This window comes from Montipora capricornis, chromosome 3 (genome assembly GCF_036669925.1).
Source record: "Montipora capricornis isolate CH-2021 chromosome 3, ASM3666992v2, whole genome shotgun sequence".
In the NCBI taxonomy this organism is placed as follows: domain Eukaryota; kingdom Metazoa; phylum Cnidaria; class Anthozoa; order Scleractinia; family Acroporidae; genus Montipora; species Montipora capricornis.
In genome coordinates this window covers 43876772-43883703 of record NC_090885.1, presented here as the reverse complement: position 1 = coordinate 43883703, position 6932 = coordinate 43876772, and the positions used below count along the sequence as shown (strand labels likewise).

The following is a 6932-nucleotide window of genomic DNA, read 5'->3' as shown; positions in this document are numbered from 1 at the left end:
CGACTAGGAAGCTCAGAAATAACTACTTCGTCTCCTCGACGAAGCTGGTCGTTCTTACTTTTGGGGACTTTAATAATCATGAATCCCTCGTTAAAGAAAATGTCATTCCTCCTTATCCTGGAGACATCGTCGAACGGTAAGCACGGTAGTACAGCATGGATGTACTGTTGGCCTTTGAGGACAGTACTGTCATCTTCAATCTGTCAGCTAACCCCTGGATAGGACCGTCTCGTCTAGAAGAGCGTCCTGATCAAAGTCCCAAAAACCGTATTGGAAGATATCTAGAAAATACAAAGATAGGCGAGAAGTACTGAGAAAAACCAATAACAGGTTACAAAGGCAAACAAATAACAAAAGGGGGAAATGGGAGGAATAAACGAACATATCAAAATGTAATAAATAAACCCTTTATTGCATGGAAAGTATGGTACCACCGTGGGACCAAATAATAGCCTACATGAAAACATAGTAGGCAGCTCACGCAAAGGCGTACAAAAACTTAACTAAAGTAGTGTCTAATAACAAGAGTCACACTCTCCATAAGGCAAAGTGCAAAACCCCGCACGACATGTAGGGGGCCTGGGACGACGATAGTCGACTCACAGAGCAACAATATCAAAATCAAGGGGTCTGGTGCCAAAAAAGGAATTACGGGCTTTCCCTTTGAAAAATAATCCCGGGAACTTGGGCAAATAGACCCAGTCAATAACGAATCTGCTCCAGTGCACACCATCCGTTGCGCAGACGTTCCAGAAGAACGACGACTTCCATACCGGTAAAATTAGGGTACCTCTAGCAAGACACGCTTCCATGTGTTTAAGAACTCTGACAATTAGACGAACCGGAGGACAGAGCCAATTGTTGTCGTATCCCCAGTCCTGAGAAAAGGCGTCAACTGCCTCACAACCGGGCTGAAAAAACTGGGAATTAAACCTTGGTAAATTGAAATTGTAACTACAGGCGAACCTATCGACGGTATGCGGTCCCCTGTGATCATTGAAAAACAAAACCAATAAAAGCATAATCGTCGAAATCAACAAGTCTGCTGATGGAGTCGGCTCTGACATTAAATCTCTAGGGATCTATCTAGCATCAAGAGAAATGCGATACTTAAGGGAAATCTGAAAGGCTTCTAGAGCTAATGCCTGCAGATCCAATTTCCTGCTGCCGTTGAGAAGAATAGACTCAACGTTCTGGTTGTCTGAATACCAGATGACCCTTGCGTTGGACAAACGACCTGCAAGGCCTCCAAGGCGAGACAAACGGAATTAAGTTCTCTCTAAGTAGAACTCTGCACTTTCTCCTCAGGGAACCAATTGTGATGAAAAACTAATTCGGAATCGGACTCGACAAACGCGCCGCAGGCTGAATCGGAAGCATAGGAAAAACTAACTCGTACCGGTAGTGATTGCGCAGGCCAATAAACTCTACCATTTAGGGAATCTACATTGTTAGCCAAATGTTAATCTCCGCAATAGAATCATCCGACAAGAAAACTTAATTCGCTACCCCAATTGCAAGAAATTGCAGAATTCACCACTGAAAAAAGATGCCTGGTCATAATACGGGTAACGGACCCCACGCAAGAAGAAAGTGAAATAATCTGGCCCGCAACGCTGGCGACGCTTTAAACGTGAGCCTGGCGGACAAACGGTTGCGAAGACAATGCCTGCAATGACCCGAGGTCGGAAGTCAATTTCGCAATGCGTTCATTGGTGGCCTGAACAGAGCCATCAATGATGTTAAGAACAACTCCTAGCCATGTAATAACTTGAACTGGTTCCCAAACGGACTTTTCCTGGTTGGGGACGAAACCAGACTTGAGTAAATCAGATTGAACGGCTAAGCTGTGAATTTGGCAGAAACTTTATCAATTCTCCCACCTAGGCCATCGTCCAGAAAAATGGCAATAGGAATGCCCCGACTTGTCCAGGAGTTTTGAAGCGGTTTAAGAATCTTGGTGAAAATAAAAGGAGTAGAATAAAGGCCAAAAGGAAGGAGGCAAAATTGAAAGTATCTGAACTTTTCCGTGCTAAAATCCCAAGCAAATGCGCGGTGCTCTGGGAAAATTTTCATATGATGGTAACCGGACTTCAGATCGAATTTAAATAGTCTTTGTCGAGAATCTGAGTGGCCACGGACAAGTCTGAACTTATGCTCGTAGATGAAAGCGTTCACATGCCTCACATCTAAGATCAGTCTTTGTTTACCGAACTGCGAGTAGAAACGGAGAGCGGATTAATAATGTCCGGCGCGCAAGAAATTTATTCGACAAGCTTAAGCTTGAGTAGGTCATTAACAACTTCACACAAAAAGTACTGTTGTTACGTGCAGAGGCATTGTTGGCTTTGAAGAAAGGTGTGGGAAGATGAAAAAATGGAATCTTGTAACCTTGGATAATGACATTCAGGATGAACTGAGAAATTTCCAGCGAACGCCAAAGTCAATTCATTTTTTAAGTCTTCCACGAACTGAGGGCTGAGCGGGAGTATCAATATTAACAAAACATTGCTGATCTTAAGACGAGCTTAAAACTAGCGGGAAAACATTGGAATCAACTGGAATCAGGCTGACTGTCCCTCAAAGCTTCCAAGATAAAATCATTACGATCAAAACAAGACAGAACTACACCTGATAAATCCTGCTCATCTAGTCACTTTGAAGTTGGAGAGTCAGACTGCTTTGTCATCGCGGGGCAACTGGCACGCCAGTGCCCGGTTTTTCCACAAGCGAAGCATGTGCCAATGTTAGGACGACGAGGCAGGAAACTAGAATTGACAGTGGCTGGCTGGAAGGACTGACGTTGGGGTTGGGAACTTGAAGACAAAACTGACCAGCGAAGCGGAGAAGATCTTTTGGTCGCAGCCATGGCTGAAGACTTCTTCTTCTTTCGAGAAGACAAAACTGCACGGGCACGCCTCTCAGCACTGTAGATGCGTTTTTCGTCCTCCGAATCATCTGCTAGGTCATGCTGTTTGTATTCCTCGACCGTATTCCAACCGTATTCGGACTTGTCAGCCAGAAGAATATGTTTTTGCCGTTCCACGAGCGATTTCTCACCTTCTTCGAGGTCGGACTTCACTTTCTCAAGGTTGGACTTCTCGGCGGCGGACTTGGCGCTGTCGAAGGTCTCTACAAGATTAAGATTGAACTTATACTGGTCTTCGTTGGCTTTTCTTTTAAACTTGTGCGGTTTTTGAAATTTCAATTACTTGATCTCTTTCATTTGCTGTTCTGACGAAGTTTCGTTAGCACGCTTAATCTGACCTGCATTGTCCTTGAGTAGCTCCTTAAAGGAGGCCATTAACTGATCGTTGTTGGCTCTAATTAGGTCGGACACTTCGGCTTTGGTGATCGACATTATACGAACGGCAAAGGGAAAAATTTAAACGAACGAAAGAACGCGGTTGGTTCTGAAGCCTAGATGACAACCACGTGCTATACCTGGTCTTATATCCCCCTACAACGTAACCCATGATGCCCGGCCTGGAACCCAGGCCCTTGTTGTATCTCGTGCCGACAAAATAGTTATTTCAGCCTTATTCGCTAGCTCACTCGTCAGAAATAACATTTATCTATCTATCTATCTTCAAATTAACCATCTTCATGATATTATAGTTAACGGGGGTAGGACGTAAGGCCTCTTTTGGGTGTTTAAGTTGAAAATGCGGCAAAATGTGGATCTGCAGACGCAGGTCTGCACTCTGACCCAGCGGACTACTCCTCAGAAGGCATAAACAACACCTTTCCAAAGACATGGTGGCTTCCAGGTACTGGGACTCAAAGAGAGACTGTTCAGTGGAAAAAGCTTTGGAGACCCCCTGACCCCACTCCTTCCTTCCATAAACGTAATCTACAGACTAAACAATGACGCATTGGCTAGAATTCCTACTCAGGTGGTGAGGGTGGTTTAGCAGTTATCGACCGCCCTAATGGCGGCCAGCCGCGCTTCTCGTAAGCTGGGCCTTTTTGAAACATTCGCCGCGTTATCGTTACATCTACTTACAAGTATCATTTATCAGGGCCGTGATAAGCAATTTTTCCGCACATATGCCGGCCAGAATACTTTTTATGGAGTGATAAGCGTCAGGGACAGCATCTCCATTTTCCTGTCGTCGAGTGGGATAAACATGGCAGAACAACAATCGCTCTGCCTACATTAAACCAACCTATGGGTTGAGATCTACATCTTGATTTGTGGCAACGTACATCCTCTACCTGGCCCTAACTCTCAAGACGCCAACACAACACAAAGTGTCAGCTATACTACGGGACAATTGATGCGACTAAGAAACTCGAGCAGGTCTAAAAACACGCTCTCTGGCGATACTGTGTTCCTTGAGAAGCTGAATTTACTTGGCATTTTAGGGAAAGGCATCAATGTGACAGCTAAATCTCCTGGACCTTTTTTGAGTAGCCCAATTGCGGTATGGGTGACGCCTAGATTTAATTCAAGAAGCTTAAGAGGGTCAAGAACGCATCTTCTTGGCTCTAATGCTGGTAATGTTGTAAACATCCAAGTTCAAAACTCGATATTTGCAAGTCAAAACTTTAGCCGCATGGAGAACAATAGTTCCAACTTTTTAAAGAAGGTTAAAAACATACCTACTCGGATTACTGCAAGTTCTGATGGATAGAAAGGAATATCACGTGCCGTTCAGCTCCAACAGTTACACGCAACAAAACGAACAAAGGAGCCATTCTTCCACGCTTTTGCTGCCTAAACGCGCATTCACTCAATAAAAAGATTGATGAGCTGGCGGCGTTTATGTCTGTTAATGAGGTGCATATAGCGGCGGTCTCAGAATCATGGCTTGCTGATGAAGTTCATGACGATCAAATATCGATTGGCGGGTATGCAATCCACCGTAAGGATCGGATGCAACGTCGTGGGGGTGGGGTGTGCGTTTACGTTTCTCAACAACTACCAATCAGACATCGTTTGGACTTGGAGGATCCGGATCTAAAATGCATGTGGTTATGGACCCGACCACCACGTTTACCGAGATCAGTATCAGCAGTTTCAGTGTGCGTCGTGTATAGCCCCCCTGATATCTCGGTGCAGGAGCTTGTGTCGTCAACTGATGCTCTACGCTCAAAACATCCTGATTGAGGTGTTGTCATCCTAGGCTATTTCAACCACCTAAACATTCAAGATTTAGTTAGGAGTCACTATCTCAAGTAGGTAGTTTCTAGTCTTACTAGGTGTGATGCCATTCTAGATTACATTATAACGAATTTACAATCTTTTTATAGAACACCTGATATTTTTACTCCTCTTGGGTCATCGGACCATAATTCAATCATGTGGACACCTAAGGACACTTTCGACAGTAGGAGCAATACTTGTGTAAAGCGCAGTGTGCGTCGTTATCCTGAGTCTGGGTTAAATGGTTTTGGCCTATGGGCGGGACTGAGTGGTTCCACGGGCTTGGACCCAGTCCCTCGACAAATGACCTTGTCTCATCTTTTACATGCCGCAGTCGATCATTTCTTTCCGGCCAATACTGTTCCATTTCATCCAACTGATAAACCCTGGATTACTGCACGTATAACAAAGCTAATTAAGGAACGCCAGCAAGCATTTCACTCTTGTGATGCTCAGTTGTGGCGCTTTTATAGACGTAAGGTACAGGCAGAGATTAAGCAAGGAAGAGGAAATTTTATGAGGAAAAAGTACGAAACATACGGAAAGATGATGTTCGCCTATGGTGGCGTACTGTCAATTATAGCCAGTCCTGCTTCACTCTCGAGCGCGACGGCGTTGCGCTGTCGGAAGGCGACCTTGCTGAGTCTTTAAATCAGTACTTCGCAACCGTAGCTGCTGATATTCCACCCCTTGATACATCATGTCTCCCATCATTTTTACCATCTGTTGAGGAAGGGCCTATTGTACATTCCCATGTGGTTTGAAAAAAGCTTTTGCATGTAAAAACAAGCAAGGCTATGGGGCCTGAAAGCATTCCGCCTCGGATAATTAAAGAATTTGCCTACGAACTGCATGACCGAGCCTATCACAAAGATCTCTCATTCACAACTGGTTTTCTGAGCTTGATAGCATCGAGCGAGTGCAGAAACGGGCCCTGCGCGTCATTTTTCCTGCACTGCACTGTTGAACTAAAACAAAAGAAAAAGAAAAAGAGAAATACTCTCGCCGAAAGAAAAGAAAGACATTTTTGGGTAATAAGAATCTAAATTATTAAGTTTTATTTACTGTCGTAGAAAGATAACATTGGTAAGCCTTAGCTATTTTGTGATTTGTTTGGTTATTTTGTTGTTGGGATTTATTCACTTTTATCTGTGTGAATTGTAACAACATTTATCTGCACAGAACCATGCGATTAAACTTACATCTTTAATTCAACACCCTCGCTCTTCCTTGCTATTTTAATTTGGCTAATAATACAAATTGGAACATACGGGAAAAAGGAACATGACTGACAAGTTTTTATGAAGGAAGAGAAAGAAAGAAGAAAACCCGGGACTGTCCACGTCACTGTGCTAGCCTTTATTTTGAAGGATGTTAAACAACTTAACTGTTGATGAATTCCTTAAAGCTTCCTTTGGGTCTAGTTAAAAAAAATTAGGATATTCCGCTTTAAATTTTGACCTCACTTAACACTAGGTTAAGCTATCATGACGGCAATAGCATCATTCAATAGGCCAGTTTCGTATTCGAACGATTGGATTGAATCGAGCATGAAATGCAGGCTAATGCGGGGAAATCTTTTCACGTGCAAAGTATTTCTCCGCATTACCCTCCATTTCATGCTAGATCCAGTCTAACCGTGAGAATACGAAACTTTCTTATAAAGTATAAAAAAATCTCTATTCAAATTTGACGAGACTACGAAAAGTTTAAAGATTTTACTCGGAACTTTCTTAATTTCGTTAATTACGGCAGTTTTGGCTCCTGATCCCCAACACATCCA

General features: G+C 43.5%; 1 pseudogene; it reads right to left on the bottom strand.

Moving 5' to 3' along the window:
- Window positions 1–2653: 2653 nt before the first annotated feature.
- Window positions 2654–3361, bottom strand: LOC138040357 (uncharacterized; annotated as a pseudogene).
- Between the last annotated feature and the right edge of the window lie 3571 nt (window positions 3362–6932).